Source organism: Mixophyes fleayi, chromosome 8, assembly GCF_038048845.1.
Source record: "Mixophyes fleayi isolate aMixFle1 chromosome 8, aMixFle1.hap1, whole genome shotgun sequence".
NCBI classification, from domain to species: domain Eukaryota; kingdom Metazoa; phylum Chordata; class Amphibia; order Anura; family Limnodynastidae; genus Mixophyes; species Mixophyes fleayi.
The window spans coordinates 118,750,115-118,777,920 of record NC_134409.1 but is presented as its reverse complement, the minus strand read 5'-3'; the positions used below and the strand labels follow the sequence as shown (position 1 = coordinate 118,777,920).

General features: G+C 40.9%; 1 protein-coding gene across 1 annotated transcript in view; it reads left to right on the top strand.

The window, feature by feature from the left end:
- The first annotated feature begins 6,256 nt into the window (after nucleotides 1–6,256).
- The window catches only part of LOC142099651 (protein FAM3C-like), a 70,114-nt gene continuing 48,564 nt past the window's right edge, over nucleotides 6,257–27,806 (top strand). Inside the window, exons 1-2 of the mRNA XM_075183327.1 lie at nucleotides 6,257–6,460; nucleotides 20,191–20,252. The gene's annotated coding sequence lies outside the window, so the exon portion shown is untranslated. The remainder of the gene's footprint in view (nucleotides 6,461–20,190; nucleotides 20,253–27,806) is intronic.

Here is a 27,806-nt window from a genome sequence, read left to right as displayed (position 1 = left end):
GCCTGGCTATCAGCTGACAAAGCATGCTGGGGCTGGTAGTTTCACAATACCTGGAAATTCCAATGGTAAGACTCAAGTCTGCTGTTACTGTCTGTGGTTTAGATGGAGCTCCGTTACCCGGTGGCAAGATTTCCTGGGAGACCCCACCACTACAGTTGAATATCGGAGCCCTCCATTCAGAATCAATAACCTTCCTCCTTATTGATTGCTCATCGGTGCCCTTGATCCTGGGTCACCCATGGCTTTCCCGGCATAACTCTGTAGTGGACTGGATAAAAGGAGAAATTGTCCACTGGAGTTCTTATTGTGAACAATCCTGTTTGTCACTACCGCTGCGGGTGATCCAGTCTATTCCGGAGCAACTTCCCTCACAATACCACGACTTCTGGGACGTGTTTTCCAAGAGAGCGGCAGATACCCTACCACCTCACCGTGACTTTGACTGCGCTATCGAGCTCATACCTGGTTCCAAGTTGCCCAAGGGACACCTGTATTCCCTCTCAGCTCCCGAGACCAACTCCATGCAGGAGTATATTGAGGAGAATTTGGAAAAGGGCGTCATCAGGCCATCCAAATCTCCAGTAGGAGCTGGTTGTTTTTTTGTATCTAAAAAAGACTGAGGGCTATGACCCTGTATTGACTACAGAGGATTGAATCTCATCACAGTTAAAAACACCTATCCACTTCCTCTCATCTCTGTATTGTTCGATCAACTAAGAGGTGCAACAGTCTTCACCGAAATTGATCTCCGGGGTGCATATAGCCTCATACGTATTAGAGCAGGTGATGAGTGGAAGACGGCATTCAATACGCTCTCTGGCCACTATGAATATTTGGTCATGCCGTTTGGTCTGAGTAACGCCCCTGCAGTATTTCAGGACCTTATTAATGAAGTGCTACGTGAGTTTCTGGGACATTTCGTTGTGGTTTACTTGGACGACATCCTCATATATTCGGACTCGTTGTCAGTACACCAGGGTCATGTCAGACAAGTTTTACAAAAGTTGAGAAAACATCATCTCTATGCTAAACTCGAAAAATGTGAGTTTGAGGTTCAGAAGGTATCCTTTGTTGGTTATATAATCTCCTCGGAAGGATTCTCTATGGACCCAACCAAGGTCCAAGCAATCCTAGACTGGGTACAACCGAATAACCTCAAGGCGGTCCAGAGGTTCCTGGCATTCGCCAATTATTACAGGAGGTTTATTGGCGGCTTTGCGGATATCGTGGCTACTATCGTCACCTTGACCCATAAAGGAGGTGATCCAGCTGTTTGGTCACAACAGGCAATAACAGCATTCGAAACCCTGAAGAAAGCTTTTGTGTTTGCTCGGGTCCTCAGACACCCGGATCCTAAGGTACCGTTTATTCTTGAGGTAGATGCCTCTGACGTCGGTGCTGGGGCCATCTTGTCACAAAAAGATCCCCAGACCCACCGCTTACATCCATGTGCCTTTTTTTCCCATCAGTTTTCCTCAGCAGAAACCAACTATGACGTGGGAAACCGAGAATTGCTGGCAATTAAATGGGCCTTTGAAGAATGGCGACACTGGTTGGAAGGCGCTGCACACCAGATCTCCGTTATAACGGATCATAAGAATCTGCAATATATACAGTCAGCCAAATGTCTGAACCCCCGACAGGCTCGTTGGTCGCTGTTCTTCACTCGGTTTAACTTTATTATCACCTATCGTCCTGGTTCTAAAAATATTCAAGCGGACGCTCTGTCCAGAAGTTTCCTGGCACATCATGCTCCGGTCACTAGCCCAGAACCTATTGTTCCTGTGTCTATAATCCATGCCGGATTAACTCAAGATTTGAGCTGTACCTTACAAAGGTTCCAGAGGTTGGCTCCTGACAATACTCCGGTAGGATGCTTGTTTGTTCCTGTTCATTTAAGAAAGGCAGTCCTTGCCGAAGCACACAATAGTCAGTCTGCAGGACACCCTGGAGTCTTCAAAACATTGGAAATCCTTTCCCGTACTGTATGGTGGCCATCACTGTCTGCCGACGTCAAGAGTCATGTCTTGTCTTGTGAAGTTTGTGCCAGGAACAAAGTTCCCAGGACTCGCCCGGTAGGTCAGTTGGTTCCGTTGAACACACCTGCAAAACCGTGGACACATTTGTCCATGGACTTTATCGTTGATTTACCACCTTCTGCGGGACACAATACCATTTGGGTCGTGGTAGACAGCTTCAGCAAAATGGCACATTTCATTCCACTAACCTGGCTTCCTACTGCTCGAGATCTAGCCATTCTCTTCATACAACATATTTTCCGTCTCCATGGACTTCCTTCTGATAGCGTTTCTGATCGTGGATCACAATTCATTGCACAATTCTGGAAATCCTTCTGTACCCTACTCGGAATTAAAGTCAGCTTGTCATCCGCATACCACCCTCAGTCTAACGGGCAAACCGAAAGGGTTAACCAGACCCTAGAGCAATTTTTAAGATGCTACACATCAGAATTCCATGATAACTGGTCCTCCTTGTTGCCCTGGGCGGAATTTGCCTGTAACAACTCCTGTCACTCATCTACCAAAATCTCTCTGTTTTTTTGTAATTACGGTTTTCACCCCAGATCTAACTCCTTGTATTCACTTCAGTCCGTTGGTATCCAGGAGATCCGCTCCACTGCCAGGGATCTCAGAGTTATCTGGAGGAAAGCACACTCATCATTGAGACAAGCCTCACTTGTTGCAAAAAAAAATTCGGACCGACACCGTACCATCTGCTCCCTTAAGGTTGGCCAGAAAGTGTGGCTGTCTACAAAAAATATCAGGCTCAAACAGCCTTGTAAGAAGTTGGGTCCTAAGTTCATCGGGCCGTTTCTCATCATCAAACAGGTGAATCCCGTCGCATTTAGGTTAAAAATTCCGGGCTCGTTGAGGATTCCCAACACGTTTCACTGTTCGCTGTTGAAGCCGGTACTATACCCTGGTCAAGCCCAGTCTTCAAGTGTGCCTGAGAGAGGTTCCAGCGGGCCACAAAGGTCTGTGGTTCAAAGAATCCTTGATTCTAAAAAAGTGCAAGGGCAGGTGCACTTCCTGGTACAGTGGAGGAACCGCGGGTTAGAAGAACGGTCTTGGGTTCCGCGGAGACAACTCCATGCTCCCAAACAACTGAAGGAGTTCTTCAGGAAATTTCCAAGAAAACCTGGGTGTCGGGGTTCCTTGACCCCTCCTCAAGGGGGGGTACTGTCACGAGCCGCGGCGGTACTCACAGCCGCTGCGGCTCGCTTCTCATGCGCCCCAGCGTCCCGGCCGTCACCTTGACGACCGGGACGTCATTTCCTCCTCCTGTCCGGCCGTCACCAGGGCAACGGCCGGACGCTAGTTCACTAGCTTTGCGTCCCGGCGGTGCTGGTAGCCGGGCGCATGCGCATAAATAGTCAGTCTATGGGGCTGATTAACAGGCATTAGCCTGCAACTGTGTAGGTCAGGGACAAGTCCGGATTGGCCCTGCTGGATTCTTGTAATTACTCTGCAGGAGTGTGTTCAACTGCTGATTGGTCTGTGTCTGTATTTAAGGCAATGAGGTCTGCTGCCTCATTGCCGGTTATAGCTTTTGTGCTCCAGTCTGCTGACCTGCTTGTTCCTGTTCCTGTATTTTGATACCGCTACTGATTTCCCGTGTATGACCCTTGGCTTTGAATTGGACTTTGCTTGTGTTTCCTGTGACCCTGATCTCTGGCCTGTTTACCGTTTCTGCTATCCGCCTGTGACCCCTGACCTCAGCTTGCTTACCGATACTGTTGTCTGCTGCCGGCCCTTGACCTCTGCGTGGACCTCACTCCGCTTGCCTGGGTTCTCCCCAGCCGGTACACACTTCACGACCCTCTGTCATTCTGCGGCCCAGTCTGTCCACACCATCAGGGGCTCCAGTGAACACCTGATTTGCAGAGTAGATTCCGGGTTGTGTTGTGCCAGCTGGAGGGGTTCCTAACAGTAATATAAAGAAAGAATAATACTTAGGTTATTCAGGCTAATGTATAGCAGTCAGGAGGGAATCCAGCAGCAGCCAAATCTGTCTGGGGTTTTTTGCTTTCCTAATCTATAATATATATATATATATATATATATATATATATATATATATATATATATATATATATGAGAGATAGAGAGAGAGCTAGATAGATATAGATATATATATATTCTTTTCAATGTATTTATTGTTTTATGTATGTTTTCTTGGGTTTGCTGGGCCCTCGGAAGGTGACCTCAATACCCCTTCCCTTCATTTTTTCCCCTCTCTCCCCTATTGTTAATTTATACTATACATTCTTATAGTTCACAGACATTATATATTTGAATATCTGAGGTTCATATTTTCAACTTTACTTAGTCTGAATATTCCATATTTATTTGCTACCTTTATATATGTTTATAATCCCTGTGACAGATGTGTTTTGTTAACAATAAATTCCTAAAAAGAAAAAGTTTTTGCCCCAGCAGTTCTCTCTATCTTTTGCATAGACGGTTCTGACTAGGAGTTATGGCTCCTGTTGAACTATTTAAGGATCGGGTTTATTTCTCTGCACATTGAAGTTTCCATGCACATCATCCCTTAATGAGCCTGCCACAAGCAGGGAGACATTGGACTTGGTTTCTACCTTGCTGGTAGAGGAGGGGAAGATTTTGTCTCAGGAGCCGAAACAGTGCTACCATGGGACGGTGACTATATCTTCTTTTAGGGTTGTATGTTGGCTTTTGTATGGTGAACCCCTGGTATTTATTCCGGTAGAGTGCATAATCCTGTGTGTTGTGTGTGACAATAAAGTCTTATGTCTGTACCCACTAATTGCATAAGTGATTTTGTACTCACTTAGGAGATAATGGGGAAGTCAGGTTGACAGATATGGATGCTTTCAGGCAAACCAGTTATCTGGAAAGCAAAATATATCACTCATACGCGAGCAAATTTGACTCAGCGATCACTAAATGCGCATTCAAACCAGCCCTAAATTCACTTTATTCCTCTCTTTCTCACCCCTCTTCTTGAAATCCAAACATACATTGTTTGGATTAGTGGTGATTACACAGAAGTAAAGCAATCTGTGTTGTCAAGCATCAGTAAATGACCTGACAGACAAAAAGAAGCATCTTGTACTTTCATCTGACTGTAACATTATATCATCCTGCTGATATTTGTACACATAAGCTCCATTCGCAAATGTCCATTGATCAGGGTAATACCAAATAGAAGATTATCAGGTGGTGTTCTCGGTAGATTAAGCTTGTAATTGAAGTATTTCATTTTAAGATCTGTCAGTTTAGGAAGCATTACACAGACATTCTAAAAAAAAATATTTGTTTGCCTTTGGATTGCAGTGCAGTGAACCCATAATCCCATTCTACAGGGTGATTCAAAAGTCGCAGTACACCCTTTTATTTCAAAAACTCTACAGGAAATTGGGAAACCTGAATACTCCAGTAAGGTGTGGGTGACGGGGTCTATCTTTTACGGTATGTACCAAACATGGGCGCCATCTTGAAATTGGCCAATCGGCCCAATTCCTGTAGAGTTTTTGAAATAAAAGGGTGTACTGCGACTTTTGAATCACCCTGTACTTTAAATTACAACATCCCAGATACATGTGTCAGAAAAGAGTGGAAATTGTTAGTAAAAAAAATTGTTCAATTGGTTAGCAGAGCACATATGAAATTGTGAACACGTGCTGCATGGGTCTATCCAAGTTAGTGAAAGCGCGTGCTGCATATTTGCATACTTGTTGCTGATCCTCTAATGTGACATCTTCAACCCCATACAATATGCTTTGCTTTTAATCGCCACTCTTAACACCAGCCCTGCAACTGTCATAATAAATGCAGTGCTTTGTTCAGGAGCAGAGCATTTTGAATCAAGTGGTAGTGGTCTAGTTCAGGGGTCTGAAAATGCATCAGAGCTTTTTGCAATTGACCCGTGCAGCCTGTGTGTTCCATATGCGTTTGCTTTTAACTGAGTTAGCAGCCTTACTTGAAAGCATTGATAACAATACAGTTGTCAGAAACTGTACAGGAGCCCAGGACATATGCCAACATCCTATTGTTCACCTTTGAAGCATATCAAATGCCTTTATGCCACTCCCCTGAGAACTAAACCAAGACAGGTGTTAACTCCAGTTCTGCAGGTGAACATACCTAATGGAAATGATCCTGCACAAATTGTGAACCTATGTGTTAGAACAGGTGTTTCCACTGAGTGAAAGCTGACGTAACAGGTTTCACAAATTAGGGCGTGTTACCAAGTACGTAAACCAACCTTTAGAATAGCAGCACACTGCAGGAATTTACAGTTCTAAACCTCCTTCCTTCAGAAAGTTTCATCTGCTTCCTTCAGATAGCCAGTCATATAAGGATTGTTGTCCAGACAGTTAAACCACCACTGGCAGACACTCTTACCACAAACTGGACCTCATCCACCACTGAACCAGAGAAACAGCCTTCTGTTCCAAGTAAGTTACCGCTTTTCAACTTAAATGATCTCTCTGCAAATCCAGTTTGTCTCTCTGCACTGCAAATTCCCTTTTTTTAACCTATTACTAAATAATTGTTTGAATGTCTAAGGACTACATCTTTATTGTTCCATCCCGGGGTCTTATTTTGCATGTAAACACATTGAAGTTTTGGTCATCAAGTAGTTAATGTTGTACATAGCTTTATGACTCTACATAGAGAGCTGCACTTTTTTTCCTCCATCAGTAAAGTTTTATTGCCCGAAGACATTTACATGTTTATGATACCATGTAGTCAGTGCTGAACTTTGTGACATTGCTTGTTTCCTTTGTTCAATAACTCAAGATTTCCGCAACATTTTATTTTCTTTTGAACACATTTGAAAAAGGGAGTGGAAGATGCTGAATTAATTAATTGATGCAGATGGTATTTCTGAATATGAATTCAACTCAGGTCACTGCAGTAGAGAAAGAAGAGGAAAGTTCGAGAGCAGAACGTAGGAAAATAGGCTATGTTAGAGGAGAGATGCTTTAAAATTACTTATTTACATTATAAATTTTATCCTGCTATAATGAGTAATCCTAGAGATGCTCATAAATTTTGCAATTGGTTCAAAGTTCAATCAAATTTCACCGTTTTGATGACTATGATCATGTTCACAATAGTAAATAGACACGATCAGAAATTGCTGTTTGACATTTGTGGCAGACCGACCATTTGACGTTTGCTGATCTCATTCGGTCGCTATAAAATTAGTGGTTTCCATTATTTTTATTTTGTTAACACTATTTAAATAATGTTTTAAACTAAAAGAAAAAGTTTAACTTTTTTTAAATGGAAATGTGAAAATCATTGTACGTAAATAAATATTCCTCTGGATAACACTTATGAATAAACAAGAATCTCTGAACCCTTCAATATAACTAAATAATACTTAGGTAATGACATAGGTGCAAAGGGGAAGTTGGTGCTAAACTCTGAAAACAATAAAAACAATGACAGGGAAATTGTTACTGATAACTCGATAATAGGTGCAGTTACCTGTCTTTCATTTGCTGTATAACAATGCCTTCAAAATTCATAGGTGAAAGACAATATAGGCCTGATGCATCTGCAGACGTTAAGCCCATTTGCATAACTTATTTTGCGTGAAATAGCTCTGTGCATGCCCAGAAAAGGACTTTACGCCAATGAACTCAATTGTATGCAATTTGTATCTGAACGCAAATGACACTTACTATCGGTTGGGTACACTTGATCGATGGGGAAAAATCCGACATCATCAAGCCCTCCATCAAAATCCGAATTTCTGGCAAACTGATGTGAAAATAAACAGACTTACCTTGAACCCGACACTGGAGATCTCCAATTGGATCACCATACGGACAGCAACTTATCCCGATTGAAGACGTGTTCGCCACTGCAGCTTGATGTTATTGCGACGTCTGTTAATAGTAATTTAAAGCGGTTTAATGTCGAGTTAAGTGTTTAAACACTTAACCTTAGGGGTCCCCACATTGCCGCTTTAAATTTCTATTGACAGACATCGCAATGGCGTCAAGCTGCAGTGGCGAACATTTCTCCAATCGGGATAACTTGGTGTCGGCATGGTGATCCAATCGAAGATCTCCAGCGTCGGTTTCAAGGTAAGTCTGTTTATCTTCACATCAGTTTGCCAGAAATTCGGATTTTAGTTGAAGGGCTTGGCGATGTCGGATTGGTGGTAATCGTGATTTAACCTTATATTGTCCATACTCTTAAGCATTTACTGCAGTCTACTCTGTCTGCCTACAGTATCTATGGCAAGTACTGTTTAGACAGAGCACTGACACAGAGATTCAAACCGAAACATATTTTGAGATATGCCTGGATGTGAAAACAGTGGTAATTATACACATGTTCCAAACTCTGTCTTGGAACACAACTTGCATACAAGTTGCGTCTGGCCATGAATCAAACCCTACGCGTTTGATGTGCAAATCTTAATACAACAATCATATACCACATAAACAGGTTATTGCACCTGCTTTGTACCAATAATCAATGGGGCATAGAAAGTATGCTGTTACGAAAACCACTCAGTCACTGCAGTAACAATGTATAGTGTAAGATGACAACCGTATTCAATGGTATATCCCAATACTTAATGACCAAACAGTGCTTTCTCTTCTGTAGCTCTTTCCAGAGGTGCAACTGGCCTGTAAAGCATTTTCCCCTCGCCTTACTGTCAAACTCATCCCACAAGAGTTCAATAGGGTTGCGTTCTAGTGTCCACTGAAGAGAGTTCCCCTTGTTTCTGTGCCAAATATTTTTTGCATACTATACTTAGAATCATTGTCATGTTGCACGCTAAAATTCTCACCAATGAATCGCTGACTACAGGGGAAGCATGAAGTTGCAAAATAGAGTGCTAACCTTTCTGGTTCATAATTCCCTGCACCATACCATTATATATCCTCCACCATGCTTGACAAAAGGCATCAAGCACTCCTCCAGCATCCTTTCATTTGCTCTACATCTCTCATATGTTCTTCTCTTCGAGACAAAGACCTCAAACTTAAACTCATCTGTCCACAATACTCTTTTCCAGTCATCCACTGTCCAATGTCTTTCAGTTTCAAATATGGATTTTTCTTTGCAATTTTGCCTATAAAGGACAACTAAGGACCTGTAAGGCATCTGCTTCTCAAACTGCAGACTCTGATGTATTTATTCTCTTGTGCAGTTGTCCATCTGGGCCTTCCGCTACCTTTTCTATCCTTGTTATATCCTGTTTGCTCTTTTCTCTCCAGACAGTAGTAGACACATTTGTATGAAACCTTCAGTATCTTTGGAATCTGGCACATGGAATAGCCTTAATTTCTCAAAACAACAATAGATTGACATGTTTCTTGCCAAAAGCTGTTTTTTGGGGGGGTCAATTTATCAACTCGGTATTAGGACACTGGAGTAATGGATGATAAAAATGGGACTTTGCAGTCATATGTGAAAAATACATTCTAAATCAGTTATTTCAAGCCGTAATAGTCATTTGCAACATCAGCAATGCCGTAACTATATTTTTAAATCAAATTAATGGAACCTTGATAAAATTCTGTATCTCATCAAAGCCCAATGCACACCCAGTATGTCCCCTAAGGAAGTCATTATGATGGTATACAACAGACTTTGTGACATATGCGATTTTCATTAGCATCCTGTTCAGGGCAGCAACAGAAAATCATCACAGGAGACTTGGGCTCCTAGTACGCTGACCGCACTTCTGGGCTCTTAGTCTAGGACAAGAATCACCCAGACTGTTGATATGCCTTTTATCCTTCTGCTAAATACAAGTGCATTTTAACTTTGATTATTAATAAAAATAGCATTCTTCACTATGAAAATCCCTATTTGTTTTCTGCATGTAACCAGGGGTCAAAGTAGAAATTTATAAGTGGCGGTATGGAAAATGTAAGTGAATGTAATTTGATAATTTTACAATGAAGGCAGTAGGAGAAGTGGTGGTATGGCGTACCACCATATAGCAGCCCACATTGACCACTGCATGTAACTGTACAATCCTGTAGAGTCATTGAAGAGGTAACAATAGGATCACATTATAGCACAACGCTCTTCACAAATGCAGACCGATCAACTTATTGTCTGTGATTCACTCAGCAATGGATCACAGACAATAAGGTAACAAATAAAGGTACCCTAATGGGAGTGTGAACTGCTGAACTTAGACTGAATATATCGGATGTGTGCTTGGGCTTTGATGAGATCTAGAATTTTCACTGACCTTCTATCAACATTCATTGTTTCAGAGACAATGTATTTCATGCATGGTGACATAGTGGATATTACTGCTCCCTTACAGCGCTGGAGCCATGAGTTCCATTTCGATCAGGGCACTACATATAATCTCCTCATTGAATGTTTTCCCTACATTCATGTGGGTTTCCTCTGGGTGCTCAGTTTCACAACAAATAAATTACTGGTAGGCTAATTTGCTGATGATGAAATTGACCTGTATGTGTGTATTGGAGAAATTAGATTGTAAGCTTCACTGGGGCAGGAACTGATATGAATGACTAAACATTAACTGTAAAAGCATTGCATTAAATGTTGGCCCTACATCAATAAAGGATAATAATATTTAGATTAAATAACACCTCCTGTAGCAGCACCTCTTTTGCATAAAATGCAACTGATGTTCAATATTTGCATTTCGCCTGCAGAAAACATGCCAGTGTCAATGTACTCTTTAAGAAGATACAGGCATACAGAAACATAAAACATATCCTTTCCATAGAAGTCCCACAGGGTTCTGTCCTTGGACTTCTGCTTTTTATCTCTGTACACCTCATCCCTGGGTGAACTCATCAGTTCCTTCAGCCTCCAGTAGCACCTTTATGCAGGCGACACTCAACTCTAGCTCTCATCTCCTGATCTCTTTCCTTTTCTCCTCTCTTGGGTGTCCAGTTGCCTCTCCACCATCTCCTGGTTGTTCTTTCGCTTTTGAAAACTTAACATGGCCTAAACTGAACTCATTGTCTTCCCTCCATCAAGGATCTCCTCCTCTCCTGGACTCTCTATTACTGTTGACAACACCACCAAATCTCCTCTGTTCCCCAGCTCCACTGCCTGGGTGTCATTCTTGACTCATCCCTCTCCTTTGCCCCTCACATTTAATCTCATACCCAATCATGTAGCTTTCAGCTCCGCAACATCACCTATATCAGACTGTTCCTCTCCCAGGATGCCACCAAAATTCTTATCCACTCACTGATCATTTCTCATCATGACTATTGCAAGCTTCTCCTTACTGGTCTCCTGCACTCCCATCTTACTCCTCTTCGATCTATACTAAATGCTGCAGCTAGACTTATCTTCCTCTCTCACAGCTCCACATCTACCTCCCCTCTCTGCCAACACTGGCTCCCCTTCCCCTACAGAATCCTCTTCAAACTCCTCACCCTCACTTACAAGGACCTCTCCAACTCCACTGTTCCTTATATTTCCAAACTCATCTCCATACATACTCCCTCCCACCCTCTCTGGTCAGCCAATGACCGTCGCCTTTCTTCCCCTCTGGTAGCCACATCTCACTTCCTTATCCAACATTTCTCCGGTGCTGCCCCCACCACTGGAATGATCTCCCTGCTCTATCAGACTATCCCCTCTCCTGTATAGTTTCAAACGGTCATTGAAAACCCACCTGATTAGAAAATCCTATCAGTCCCCCACTTAACCATTTCACCATGAAGTATATCTCACCCTCTTTAATCCTCCATCTCTACCACTAGCCCTCAGATCCCCTTACATTGGCTAACTCCCATGTGTCAACCGTTTGTCTGCCCCTTTCCTTTTAGACTGTAAGCTCTTGTGAGCAAGGCCCTCTTCCATCCTGTTTTTAGTAACTATAATTTTTGCTTACCAGCTACACTGTGCACCTCCTCCTTGAGCTCTCTGCCCATTGACTCCAGTCCTTCATTGTCTTTGTATCTCATTGGTCATTTGGCCCCACCACCCGCTGCTCAAATGAAGCAATTTGCAGGATAATACAGACAGGAGCGAGGCTAGAATCACGCAATTCACTATGAATCGTGTCATTAGTCCCCACCCTCTTCACAAGGGAAGTGGGCTACATGCGGGAAGTGACAATGCTCTCCCGGGAGTCCAGGAGAACTCCTACAATTGCGGAAGTCTCCTGGACATACCAGGAGAGTAGGCAAATATGTATTAGCTGTTAATCAAATAAGAGTTGTGGCACTTTTCACTCTCTGCCTTAAGGTTTGTCTTGCAACATTTTCTACTAATCAACAGGTCTCTCTTCATCTGTGCAGTCATCCCCAGCTAGCTGGAGCACTAGGGGCAAATAGCATTTTGGGCTTTCTGGTTATCGGCTATTTAGTTACATAACCAAGGTAAAAGGTAAACAATAGATGCGTGGACCATAAAATAAATATTCTGAAGAGTTCTAGGAATCAGAGTGTGCCACGTCATTTTGATAATGTTCATAATTCAGATGCATCCCCTATAAACATATTTGGAATAGAACAAATCAAATTAACAGAAGAGGCAGAGACCTCTATGGGTGGCTCTGCAGACAAGAAACATTCTGGATCCATGATTTAGAAAGCTTGTCTCCTCATGGCTTGAATGTGACTGTGGATTTAAATTGCATAATCTCTTGATTTTTTCATTTATAATGAGATGCCAATATATTATCAAGTTTATTTTTATTTATCTATCATTATGTGATGAAAATATTATTTGGTATATCAATTCGAAGTTGTTTGTTTAGATTTAATCTTGGTAGCTTATTTATTTACTATTTCAGTTTTTGTATTTATTTTCATTTATCCATATTCATTTTTTTGTGATTATTTATATATAGTTTGTATCCATTTTTTTTTTTTACAGGAATATTGTTGCCAAATATATACAGGTTTGATTGATTGTTCATATTGCATTTTATATTGTGTTTTTGTAGACACTTAATCCAACTGTGCATTAGATGTATATTTAGCCTATCTAATTTGTCAGCATAGGTGATGCATCTAGTGTATTAAGAGCAAATCAAGAGCTATATATGATAGGGATGTATATATATATATATATATATATATATATATTTATTTTTTTTATTATTATTTTTTTTAGATATATATTGTGTTCGTGGTTCTTAGCTACAGGATTTATATGTTTAATTAGAATTAGTGTCTTTCCTTGGTTTTATCAGGTTTCACTTTGAGTACAATGCAAAACTTTTGGTAAGCGCTGGGTATGACAATAGTTTGATGCTACCAAATGAATAGACTGATGGATAAGAGTAATGTGGAACAGCGCTCAGGAACTTTGGTATCAAACAAAAATAAAAAAGATCCGTGGATAATTAAAAAAACATGATTTATTTAGCCCTATACAATAAAATTGCAACTATAACAATTGAGCTCAAATGTTCTGATAACTGCTAACCTAGCATAGATAAAAACATCTAACTGGTTTATATCAATCGCTGGAAACAATGTAAGAACAACATATACATTTGCAGATGTTCATTTGGATAATTATCATAACGTGTGAAACATGTGAAGATGTTATTCCATAGGAATATAAATGCAAATATATAACCTTTTCTAACCACAATGATAGATGGAAACGAGTCCAAAATAGCTAATATATATCATATAGCCAGTAATATAGTTGAAACAATATGCTACTTGTCACGAACATGCTCCCAGCTGCCGTGAATTTGGGATGTTCACTGTATGAGGTCACACATGATTTCAGCCCGCAGTCTCTCTCACCTATCACACAGGTTATAGACCTACAGAATCGCCCCCAACACAGCGCTCTCACACCCCCAGACACTAAAGGTTTGCCCCCACCTATTGAAAACGGGCAATAGGACCCCAATATACTGTTCCACACTGGCACGCAGGCTTCTAGTTATTCACAGACTAGCAAGACCCACACCAACACACAAAGGGTTACCTCTTCACACCTCCAGACTGTTACACAAATGTACATGCAAGCACACACAGCTTGTTAATCAAATGTATCAACAAATCACACACTGGCATTCCAAGGGTTAATTTGGTCGAGCTCTTTTCTAATAGGCTAATGGATTCGTTAGAGTATCAAGGACACAACTTATTAAATTATAGATTTAATATACAAAAATACAGAGCATACAGATAAAAAAAATAATGAATAACAATTAATAGAGGGATATAACAAGCAAAGCAGTTTAAAATAAAATGGGTTACATTCAGAATAGCACTTACTTGGGTTGCATAATCTGCACCATGGGGAATTGACTAGGAAGATGGACAGTTTATCAATGTAACTTGATTTCCCCAAAAAGTGTGACAGTTTGTCCTTTCAAAACACAGGTTTTTAAGCAAAATTAAATGGGATGGTCTTCACAGGGGCAGCGTTTAATGCAAATTGGGGGCAGGGATGTCCCCTGGGTGTCACTATACTTTGCTTACAAATATTCCCAAAGTCTTGACCTGTTGGTAATTCTTCACAGATATATCCCAGAGAAATAACTCCCCCTTCAATAAACCAGTCATAATGTCACATACATTTAAATACAAAACATGATGGAATTATGACAATGTGACATACCTTTTCCAAAGATATGTGATTTTAGCCGTTCATGGATATCACCCATACCTATCATTCACAACCCTGGTGTGATTTCTGCTCCTCAGTATGGAGCGACTGCCAGATTTTCCAAAATATGAACTATGACAACATTTTCTGTATACCTGTATAGGCTTTCACATGCTGCCTACCAGGATCTCCAGCTGTGATCGGCCCCATAAAGTCTATTTAAGTGTCTAAAACTAACAGTAAGAGATCTTTGAAGCTGCTAAAGGGGACATGCTTATCTTCTCACACTGGGATGTGGAAAGCCATCAAACACATTTACATTAAACTCTCTGTCTAAAATTTAAATTTCTAAATCTAAACTTTAAATTTTACACTTTAAACTTATCAATGGATTCGTTTGATATAACCTATTTACACTGCAGTTATGAATTACCCTTATAAAAACTTGCAAGCTCTCTATGTTCACGACACTACTCCATGCATATCTACCAATAAAGACTACGCATTGTCTTAATCTCCACAGATATCCTCCTGCTGGGATGTTCTTAAACAGGTTTTTACATACAGACAAGCCTCGTCCATCTTTTCTATCCTTATTAGACATGCTACATCTTTCCAGTTTTACTGCTCTCCCCTAAATTTCATCATGATAAGTCTTAATTATACTCATGATTTCAGAATTCTCTGCCAGCATCATTGATTTTATGTCACCTATTTATTGGAAGACTCCTAGCAGATGTTCACCATACTTTTGAATTTTTTACTGCCATGTTTAATTTATCCGCCACCTTATATTCTCTTCTCATTTCCCTTTACCTAGCCCTGTGAGATGTCTATAGTATCTTGTACACTGCTCCTATGTTCACTCTCTCCCCGGTTCTTACTTTAAAATCTCCTTTACCCTTCTAAACATCTTCTCCCTCATCATCTTCATCATCGTCATTTATTTATATAGCGCCACTAATTCCGCAGCGCTGTACAGAGAACCCACTCACATCAGTCCCTGCCCCATTGGGGCTTACAGTCTAAATTCCCTAATATACACACACACACAAAGACACAGGTCAATTTGATAGCAGCCAATTAACTTACCAGTATGTCTTTGGAATGTAGGGGGAAACCGGAGCACCCGGAGGAAACCCACGCAAACATGGGGAGAACATATAAACTCTTCACAGATAAGGCCCTGGTCAGGAATTGAACTCATGACCCCAGTAGACCCTCAGCAGACCTGTACTCTTCCCATTGAGGTCCAAATCTTCAGCTTCCTCCTTGACGTATTTATTCACTGACAGGCACAGGGGTATGGAACCAGCGGCTCAATTCGTGGAGTGGCGATGGTGAGCTACAGTGATGTCCATATAACTAACAAGTACTTAATAGACTACTTAAATTACAAAGTACTATTTTAAAATAGACTTTTAAAAAATCAGGCCACAACCTTTTACACCGACTTACCGCAAAGAAAAAAAAATTGTAAAAATTAATTTTCGCTCCTTCTTTCTTGTGTTGAACTATGTCCTTGCATTAAAATGATGCAGTTATCAGAAAGGATGCACTTTTGTACTTAAGATTTACCTTTAAAGGTCATTAAATGCTTTTTTTCTGCCTCACCCACCCAACTTTAGCTGACTTCCTAACTTACAACTTGAAAATGCAAAGAATCCGCAACAATTTACAATATAGCTTTGTAATACACTATGCACTTATTAAAATGAATGCACTTTTTAGACAGTAGTTAGGAAATAAAAAAAATCTCATATAGTGAGAAGGTGGTTATATCACTATAATTCTGGTCATGTTCTCAATGATGGAGCTCCCCCCTACCTTTGACTTCAACTCTCCCTTTAAGTTTTTAGAAGTGTCTCATAATGAACAAAAATATCTTAGGAAAATCCCAGCAACTGAAAAGCAATGAATATTATTAGCCCCTTATCTTATTTCACTAAAAGTAAAATATAGAAACTGAAAATAAGCCTTTGGATTTACACAATGACCTTGCTTTTGATCAGCAGTGAAGATTTAGGAGCTAATCCCCTTACTCATGCTACATTCTACATATTTTCAGGGTCTGATTATCCAATAGGATGACTAGGCTGCAGCAAGGCTTTTTCGACGGTGCCACATTTTTGGGGGTGCAAATTTAAGACAGGGAGAGGAATGCACCGACTTTAATTTTAAAATATAAGAAAACAGTTGTTTTCCAGAGTAAAAAGAAAACCAGAAAGAAAAATGTAGTAAGGTTTTAATGAGTCATTGGGCTACAACAAAATTTGGACAGCGTGTACATTAAACATGATGCAAAACAGAGTGTACATGAAACGGCAGATTACACCAAAGCACAATGACATATTGAGCAAATGAGCTGGCAACAGACAAAGGTCAAGAAACCTGATTACCAGAACACAAAATAGAGCCCCAGATAGCACACATCTAGTGAGTCCTCGTAGTACACAACTAACACCTGAGGCTGTGCACCAGGAGTCAGAGAAGCATGTGATCAACTCCTCCAAACAGGGTTTAGCACATGCTCCTCTGACCCTTGATGTTCAGCCTCATGTGATTGAGGCTCAGTCACTAAAGCATGGATGAGGAACAGGTGGCCATCTGAGCCTTTACCTGAGCCCCCCTGCTTTAGAGTCAGATTTGCTTGTAACACTTGATTAAAATGTCTGCTGATATATTATTACACATAGATGTCTCCTTCTTTGATTAAATGTATTGTTTCAACTTCTTACTGAGATTAAGAGTAATGTGGGGCCCTCTTGAAGTTGCCTATCCCTGATCTAGACAGTGCAGCAAGAAGAACTGCCCCCCCCCCCAGCGCTGTGAGTATAGCCGCTGGCCTGCATCCTTAAGGCACCGCATCGCCAGTTTAATCTTAATCCTGGAGTGCCATCACCCCCAAAAAAATATTAACATTTGACAGTAGGTTTGAATCCCTAGAGCCGATGGGCCCTAGGCTACTGCCTGCATTGCCTAGCAGAGAATTTGGCCCTGGTCACCATGTGACCTTACTGCGTATTTTCCAATTGATTCCATGAGGCAGAAGCATGTATGACTTGTGACTGAGCATTACGTGACTCACATGTGGGCCACAGCCTATATCCACCAATGAGAAACTACTCAGTGTCATCGCCTATGTGTTGTTAACATACTATATACAGAAAGGACTAAAAAACAGCCCTAGCACTTAAAGTACCTAAAACCACACTTGTGTACGTGTCCAATATATTGCAATCAGCATAATGATTTCACTTGACTGTAACTGTATTGATTTTCTGTAGATTGCTACTAAGTGAATCGATGGATATTCAAACCTGTTGAGATTTATTACACTTCATGTCTTACAGCACAGATTCTCAATGTCATTTCCTCCACCATAAAGCCTGTATTCTGCATTTTTTGAATGCCAGGATTGACCAAAAAGGGTGCACTCATGCACACACGCACCAGATCATTTTACTTTGGTCGATTAGTTCAATGCTACATTTAGAACATTATAGCAACTCACAAACACAGAAGATGTTCCAATAAATATACATTATATAGTACATCAAAAACTCCCTCTTTATCATGAAAAGCATGTGTTCTAGAAATTATTGTTTTATTTTTTATCTGTCTCCACTCCTTACATTGCTAACAGTCCACCCATAAGACCAGTGACTTTCTATACAAATGAGAAGAAGGAAACAGATTTATCAGAAGTTCTAGCAATAGATCAGTACTAACACTGTAGCTTGGGGAGCACAAAAATTAGGTAATTACAATAATTGATCTTAAATTAACGCCATAAAATTTAAATCAAACATGGTATACTACTTAATAAGAAGTCCATCCCAGCTACAGAACTTCTGGGAATACAATAAGGCTCATTTATATGCAACTTTTGCACTGAACCACAGCAACCAGTCAGCAATTAGTTTTTATCTGTCAGTTACAAAATAGACAATTAAAGTTAGCATGTGATTATATAACATTTATACACAGCTGATGTCAATAGACCCTGTTAGTTGACAACCAAATGGCACTATTACAAATTACTGGGGCCTGGGATGCCACTGGAGCAAAGTGGTTAATTAATTCATTATTTAAGTACTTTTTTTTTTTTTTTTTTTTTGTGTTTCAGCGCGTGGGGGGTGGGGGGTAGGGAGCTGGCAACTGCTCTCTGTCTCAGTGTGTGATAACAGATTGTTAGCAAGCTTAGGAGCTCCAAATCTCGTGAGATTACGAAATCTTTTGAGACTAAGAGCTTCCCTGATCACTCTTCAGGACATTTTCCAATCTGATGTCAGCAGCATAGGTAAATATAGTGGGTGGTTGTGACAGGATGGACCACCTATGTCTTCCTGTCTGTTGTTGCTGGGAACCGGCTGAGCTTACTTTGCCACCATTTCGTTATCCAAAAAGCGCCCTCTTTCCACAATAGGAGGGGCTTAAGCTGCTGCCACCACTGGACTCCTATACCGGCATCCAGAACCGGGTTTCTTCTGGGTCACTGACGTTGCTAGTGTACCTCGTTGCTGATGTACCTGGGCCGGTAACTCTGGACCTCTTACTATGGATCCGGGTTGCTGTGAATGGATCCCCCCTGGCCTATTACCTGGACCAGGGCTGCATGGGTAGCAGGCAGAGCAGTGGTACCGGAAAAGCTTGGGTCCAAACCTCAGACACAGCCGGAGAACGGATTAGATTTGGGTCTAATCTGTAGATCACAGGAATACAGCAATATTGAAGATGTTTCCAAGCAGGTCTTTGAAGCAAGATGTTTATTTTCTCTCACCCTAGTTGAAGGTACCAGGGTGATCAGGTCAGATGAAGTCAGAAGAATGATAAATTTCAGTGTACAAGTCAGAGCATTTATACCTTTCATATACATGCTATTTTTAGTATCCGGATATAGTCTATTTACACAAACATAAATTTACACACATTGCAAGGCCACTAATATTTATACTTAAATTAATTCTTAAAAACCTTGCTGTGATTTCCTGCATCTTTGAGATGCAGGAAATGTGGCAGCACGTTTTAAATTAAACCTTCCTGTCTCCAAGTTAAACCTCACTCATCAAAAGATCTAATTAACATATGGCCTTTCATCAGATCGTTCGGAATTCATATTCACACAGAACAACAAAAGGACCCACAACAAGCCAGTTTCCCAAACCACAATACACCAAAGGCTTGGTAAACACAGGCTCATTGTATCAGATATATGCATCAGAAATAGGCATATCCTATAGCAAGGTTAGACGAGAGACAAATTTCTTCCCTGGTCTCAGAAATAACGATTACCTATCCCACAATATAAACAATATAAAAAATAAGTGCAAATGCAATTACATAAATAAGTGCCCTGCGCTATTTGCTTTAAATAAAATTATTTAATAGTCACACCGGTCAGGTGTCATAATGTGCCTGGAGGTAGCATGATAATGTGCCTGGGGGGTGGAGTGGTGTGATGTGGCAGGGGGTGGCATGGTGCACCATGTGGATGAGAGCTGGTGTGATGTGGCAGGGGAGGATGTGATAAATGTAATATTTTGTTATAATGTATGTAATATATTCTGCATAATCTGTGTTCTGTACGGTATTCACCTATTGCTCGGTTTTCCATCAGGTCCCAACATTTCAGGATCCATGCAACAATCCAGTGCCAGGTTGTGAAAGCTGCAATAACAGGTATGTGAGAGCAACTCTGTTTTAATACATAATCTGTCATGGAGGGGGGCCCCAAAAAGTTGCTGTACCATAGCCCCAATCCAAGTTTAGCCATACTCTTAAAAACTGCCCTCTGGGAGATCCCGGAGGGAAGGTCATGTGGCGTCACCATGGCCCCAACCCCTGCTATAAAATGCCGAAATTCACTGCACTGCATAACGGTGGCGGGTCTTGATGATGCAAATTACATCATTAAGCCACACCTCCCCCCATATTCCAGGAGGGTGCCTACTCTCCTGAAATTTGGGAACCTCACGGAAATTCTAGGAGAGTAGGCAACTATGATTTCAACAGAGTGATTGGAGATTGTAACATGATGCAACCAGGTTTCCAGAGTGATACAAAAGCAGAAGAGTTGAGATGACCCTCTCATCTGTAAACCTATAGTTATCAGGCACTGTCAACGGACAAACTAGAGATTTCAGTAGATCCAGTGAGTTTATTGACCTGGAGATAAAAAAGTTAAAATTGCACTTACGGAACTGATGAAAAGAATCACATTAGAAGCACTGTGCGCAGTCCTTTCTCATGAAACGGCAATAGTAGGGAATTTCACGAATGATCGCATATGGCATTCCAAATAACGTCTTTCATTAGCTTAATTATCTTCATCAGACATACAGGAACAACATATATGCAGGAGAAGGAAACCTCCTGCTTTCTATACATGTTTTCCAACACAGGTTTGCAATAAACAATCAATGCCGACATGTAATTCTAAAATTACGTATAATTCATAAGACTGTAATAGAAAGATATACATTTTTTTTTTAAAAAAGCATCAATGTCCTAATTATAATCTTCCACTACGTCAAGAAAATACTCAACATTCAATATTTTAATAAAGAGCATATAAGCTCGAAACTTTTAGTAATTTGTTGTTTTTCTTCTTAAATTACTCTTCTATAAATAAGGTTATTAAGTACAAATAGATTTAAACAGGACTGAGCCAGAGGAAATCACATTGGAAGTTAAAAAGAAAAAGCAAAATAAAAACTCTCAATTATGCAGGGGTCATTTCTTAAAAACTAAGTGGGGACTTACAAACTCGGCCATTGCTGAGCGATGGCTGCCATGTACAGTGACTCCCACCCCCCACCCCCAAAAAAAGCTTGCCCTAGGGACTGTCATACTGCTTTCTTGTGTGTGTGTGTGTGTGTGTGTATGCAGTGGCGGATCCAAGGGGGTGATTAGGGTAATCGCACCTCCTAGCAGCACAAGACATTTAAATTGCGGCCAAGACGCAGATTAAAATGAGGAGGGCGGGGCCATTTCAGATGCCCCCCCATAGAATTAAAGTCTAGTTCCGGCCCTGAGTGTATGATAGTTCATAGTGGATTGACATTAGCATATTCTATGTCAGAGCACAGTTGGTTATATTAAATATTCTGTCTGTCCTAAGCCAACACTTTGTACTTGAAGAAAGTGTTAACTGAAATTCTCCACGGTCATACATTCCCAAAATTTGCATTTTTTTTTGAGCAGAAATCTAACAATATCAGACTGTCTATGCAAACCGGTACTGACTCTTTGAAGCACGTTTTAAAATTGAATCCCCAGGGGTTGTTGATGTATGTTGCATAGTTTGCATATAAATGTCAGGTTCCAATAAACACATAAATTATTTAACATTATTATTAATTTATTATTAATTTTTATTTATAGGGCGCCACAAAGTATCCGTAGCGCCGTACAAGGACAAACAATGGCACAGTACAAGGTGAAACAGCACAGTACAAGTAACAGTAAGCACTATAACTCTGGGGGCTCCATCACAGCAAGAAAGAGAGGGAGGGGAAAAGTGAGTACAGGCAGGTAACTATGGCCCAAGAGGGTGGGCACGGATGACAGGTAAAGAGTCACTGAGGGGAGCGGAGAGAAGCGAGAGGAGACAGAGGGCAGAGGGTAGGAGAGGAGGTGAACTGAGTAGCTGAAGAGCGCAGTTAAAAGTGATGGAAACAGGAGGTAGGAGAGCCCTGCTCAAACGAGCGTACAATCTAAAGGGAGGTGACATGATGGTGACATACTCATCTGTCACTGGAACTGTAAAAAAAACAAAGAACAAAACCTCTCCCCAGGATTCCCCTTTCTCAGGCCTTTAAGAGAGTAACAAAATTCATATGTTTCTCTGTCACAGGTGAATCACAAGGGTTGAGTACTCTTTAACGATGCGGATAATTCTGACACCGAGGAGTACTACACTTAAATTCCGAATGCAGAAAAAAATTGATTTTAACATAAGCAGACTTACCTCCAAACTGACGCTGTAGATCTGTGATCGCAGTAGGATGGTGACTCGAAGCTATTCCGACTAGTCAGGTGTCCGACAGTAGATTTTCACATCATTGCGACCTGTATAACTTTTAATTTAAAGCAGGAATGTCAGGACCCCGCAGGTTAAGTGTTTAAACGAGCTGACGAGGGCGCAAATGAGGATGTTGAGGAGAATGATGTTATTTGTGTAAGTCCTGCACCAGTGAAAGTAGTTATTGCACATGATAAGAAGAAGGCCATTGTTATACCTGGGCATAAGACCAAAAAATCCACCTCTTATGTGTGGAATTATTTTTACCCATATCCTGGCAACAGTTTTCTAGCCATTTGTAGTGTTTGTAAAGCCACAGTCAGTAGAGGTAGGGACCTTAACCATCTAGGAACCTCATCCATGTTACGCCATTTCAAGCGAGTTCAAGGCAAACTGTTGGGAACATCGGAAACTTATGCTAAAAAAAATAACAACAAGCAGTCCAGCATTATCTAGGTCTCTTCTCTCAGCTAGATTCCGACAATTGCAATCTACATCCACCACACCATCCTCATCAATATCCTCAGTAGCAATCGGAGTTAGTCCTGCATCAAAGTTGGTAAGGCTAGATGACTCCTCCACTATCCTGGATTCCTAAGAAGAATTCTTGAGCGTTATTCCCACTGCTGCTACTGTTTGGGGTGCATCTTCATCCTAGAAGCAGACCAAGAAAAAGACTACTAGTAGTTTACAACAATTGACTGTTAAACAATCCATTGCAAGAGGAAGCAAGTATTAAAGCTGTCACCCAGTCGCAAAGCGGATCACAGATGCCATGGCGACTATGCTAGTATTAGATCTGATCCAATATCCACTATTAATGCAGTGATTCCTCACCTCTAACAGAATGTTTTTAAAAATGTACTTATTGGGCTACAAAATGCCATTATACCCACTGCACACTTAACCACAGATATGTGGACAAGCAGAACTGGGCAAACTAAAGATTATATGACTGTGACAGCCCACTAGGTTGGTGATTCGCCTTCACCAGCAGGAACAGCAGCAGCATGTACCCAAGTGTGTCACATTTTTCAGAGGCAGGCTACTCTGTGTATCATCACCTTTACTAAGAGACATACAGCTGACAATCTGTTACAAAAACTAAGGGATGTCATTGCAACATGGCTTATACCGTTTTGACTCTCCTCAGGATATGTCATTTCTGATAATGCCACCAATATTGTGAGAGCATTACAGCTGGGTGAATTCCATCACATTTCCTGTTTTGCTCACACAATAAACTTGGTGGTGCAGAGCTTTTTAAAAAATGACAGGGACGTGCAAGAGATGCTGTCTGTGGCCCCTATATCTGGACATTTCCGGCATTCAGCAACAGCATGTAGGAGATTGCAGAAGCTACAAGAGTAATTTAATTTGCCCTGCCACCAACTGAAGCAAGAGGTGGTAACAAGATGGAATTCCACCCTGTATATGCTTCTGAGGAGCGAAAAGTCATCCACGCTTACTCCACAACCCATGACATTGGGAAAGGAGGGGGTATGTATTTTACTCAAGCACAGTGGAGAATACTTTCTGTGTTGTGCAAGGTGCTGAAGCCATTCGAAGTAGTCACCTGTGAAGTGAGTTCAGACACTGCTAGCTTGAGCCAAGTGATACACTTAATTAGACTTTTGGAAAAGCAGCTTGAGAAACTGAAGGAGGAGATGAAGCAAAGCAATTACACCAAGTATGTCGGACTTGTAGATCAAGTACTTTATTTGCTTTGCCAGGATCCAAGAGTTATCAAAATCTTGAAATAGGATCACTACATTTTGGCGACTGTGCTTTATCCTAGGTTTAAGAGCTATGTCTTCTCTTTGTTTCCAACTGACCCAGATCTGAAGAGATGCAAGGAGCTCCTGGTGAGCAAGATGACAGCTCAAGTGTTGCGTGACAGGATGGCGTCTCCAACTTCAGTTTCTCACTCAACTGCTGCTAGAAAAAACTTAACTTTCCCAAGAGACCCAGGGATGATGCAGATGACTGGATACAACATTTTGGCATCTGGTCTTGTCTATTGTAAAAGAATTGACCAAAATTAGCGACACCTCTGCAGTAACGCCACCTGATCCTACTATCAACTATCAACATCCAAAGAATGGTGGAGGATTATTTTTAATTGTTTTGAATGGTATAAAGACAACAGTTTTATTATCAAAGAACAACATTGCTTGCAGAAGTAATGTAAGCATGGATGTGTATCTGTATTACTCAAACCTTCCACTTTGTTGCTCTTTCATCAATATTGCATAAAGTGTTTGTAATCTGCACTTTAAGTCAAAGGTACCTAACTATATTGTAATTTTTTAGGAATTGGGGCTGATCCGAAGCTCAGGGATGAACTTGCTTTTTGCTGTGAATTTCAATAGCTCTTTTAAGTGCATTGTCTGGCACCCTGGATTGGTCTTGGTCTGATAAAAGCATGCATCCCGGGGGGGGGGGGGGGGGGGGGTTTGGAATCAGCGCTCGTCGCCATGTATTAGCTGTAGAATTGCCACAGTTATCCAAGGAACGGGTGGAGCGATCAAATGAACTATAACTGATTTCATGATTCATTGTCAGTTTCACTGTACCGGCCAGGATGAAGGAAATCTCCTCGTCTTCATCTTCCAAAGCTTAGTCTGCAGGGGCCAGTGACACACCCATTTGTTTTCTCAGGACTCTTAGCTGTTCTTTAAATTGGACATATTTCTCTTCCTGCCTCAGAGCCATCTCTGTATTATTCTTTTGAAGCACACTGTATCTCTCGTGTACAAGCTCTCTTAAAGCCGGGATCTCATCCGATGTTTCACGTTTTAACTTAAGTATGGCCTCCTCAACTGCGTCGGTATATTGGTTTAAATCACTGTTCAATGCAGCGTATTCTAACATGACAGATTCCAGGCTGTCCACATGTTCCGTTTCACAGTCTGTCTAAAGAAAATCTAATAAAGAGCAAAAGGATTGGATAATGTAAATGTCCGTGAACTCTCTTGTTGAGAGTAGCCATTCTCAAAATCAGAATTCAAGTGCCTTATTACAAATAGTCAAATACAAAATCCAAGGTGCTAATGAGCTGCTCAATAGTGTATTGACAAGATATTGTGGTACTTGCGGTATCCTTGTTTGAAGAAAAAACGGCCAGTCTATTAGCGGTGACTTTCCATAGAGGTATTACACTGCGGCTGTGTTCTTGTGCTAGTCCTTGCCGTGTGTTGTGGCATGCGTTCCACAGTGGAACGCATGAAGCGGTTTCCAGAAGTGGGCGTGGTTTTCCAACGCGTTTCGTCACACGGTCGTGACTTATTCAAGGCTTGTATGGACACGGACATTTACGTTATTCTCATTTGCATAACTGAATCCTATATCGCACAAGTGGACCTTCCTTATGGTTTCAATTGTATTTTAATGTATTTTATCAGCTTATCTGTCAGATTAAATTGTGTGTCATTTTAATCAGTTGTTATCAGCTATTTCTATTTGGTTTTATATGGTGTTGTAGATTGTTTCTAGAACATACCCAAGACATATTGGTCATATCACAATTTACACTACACCTCTTTTTCTTACTCTAGCGCTTACTTTCTTTCTGTTTGATTTATAAAAAAAAATCTAATGCCCCTCCAGTTGTAACATCCATTCCTGTGTCTACATAAGTTTGGAAGTTCTTCAGGGATGAGAGGGAGGTATCAACAGAGGAGAAAGAGATGCAGCACGAGCAGACATGGTTTAATCATGTAGAGTACATTGACAGCACTGTTAGGCTTAAGGCAGCTAAACTATTCTTAGCTTGTTTTGTGGTGGCCCAAGCAAACCAAGCACTTCAGCCACAAAAAATGGCACTGCTTGTCGCTGGAGAACTTGCTTTGTTAAACTGTACATGTCCTTTTCAATATCTTACATAAGGGTGGGTGGGAGGGCCCAAGGACAATTCCATCTTATACCACTTTTCTTTTCTGCCACTGCTGTGTTGCAATGTTTTCTAGATGTGCTATGAACTGCCAGGTGTTTGAGTCATTGCTCTGTCGCTTAGCATCCAGCCAAGTCGCTGCAGTCTTTGTTTTGAAAGTGTATGAAAATAATATTGTGACCTGTGAGGTGGTCGATATTGACTGCAAATGATTGAAATTAGTGTTATTGAGGTCAATAATAATGTAAGGAAAAAGAAAGAAAAATTGTGTGATTTTATAAAAAAAAATTGGGATTTTAGAAAAAAATAGGGAACCAAAACCATAACACATAGTTAATCCAGATCCAAAACCAAAACCAGAACACGGGGGTCAGTGAACATCTGCATGGCTTCCAAGGGCATTGGGTCACTACTGTTTATTGATGATGTGATAGAAGCAGCTGGATAAATTGTGTATAGGAATATACTTTCTGCTCAGATTCAGCCAAATTCAGTAAAGTTGATTGGACGGCGCTTTGCAGCTTTAGATCTAAAAATCTGTTCTGAGTTTGCCTTGTGGTGTCAAGTGGAAGTGGAAGCTGGAGAGAATAGACACAGATCAAGGTTCTGTATGCATGAAATATTCTCTGTTCATTGATACAAAGATGCAAGATTTTATAGCCTTCTGAATATATGAATCCTACGTCATGGGCGTACAATAGTCTATGGGATGCGCTACGGATGAGCTATTTCACTTATTCTTTAGGTGTTTAACATTCTCCCCCTTCTCAGGCCAGATGTGATAATTATTCTTATCCCAAGGGGGGCTGGAGGTTTATCTCCTGTCTGCCATATCCAAGGTCATGGGCGCAGCTCTCTGCACACTAACACAAACCTTGTTACATTCTCACAGGAATTCTCTATGTCAGCTTAACTTCAAGGCCGTGGGCTTACATATTGCAAAACTGCATTTCAGCAGAAAATAAATAACCTCCTTTAGCAACTAATATATCTATACAAGTTACAAAAATGGCTGAATAAAGGCTTCATGAGGCCTTAACAAAAAAATCATATTTAACAACAATACAGATGGACAATGACCCAAAACATACTGTGGAAGCAACCCAGGAGTTTTTTTTAAGGCAAAATAGTGGAATATTCTGCAATGGCCGAGTCAATCACCTGATCTCAACCCGATCGAGCTGAAGACAAAACTAAAGGCAGAAAGATACACAAACAAACATCAACTGATGACAGCTGCAGTAAAGTCCTGACAAAGCATAGCAATGGAAGAAACCCAACATTTGGTGATGTCCATGGGTTCCAGACTTCAGGCAGT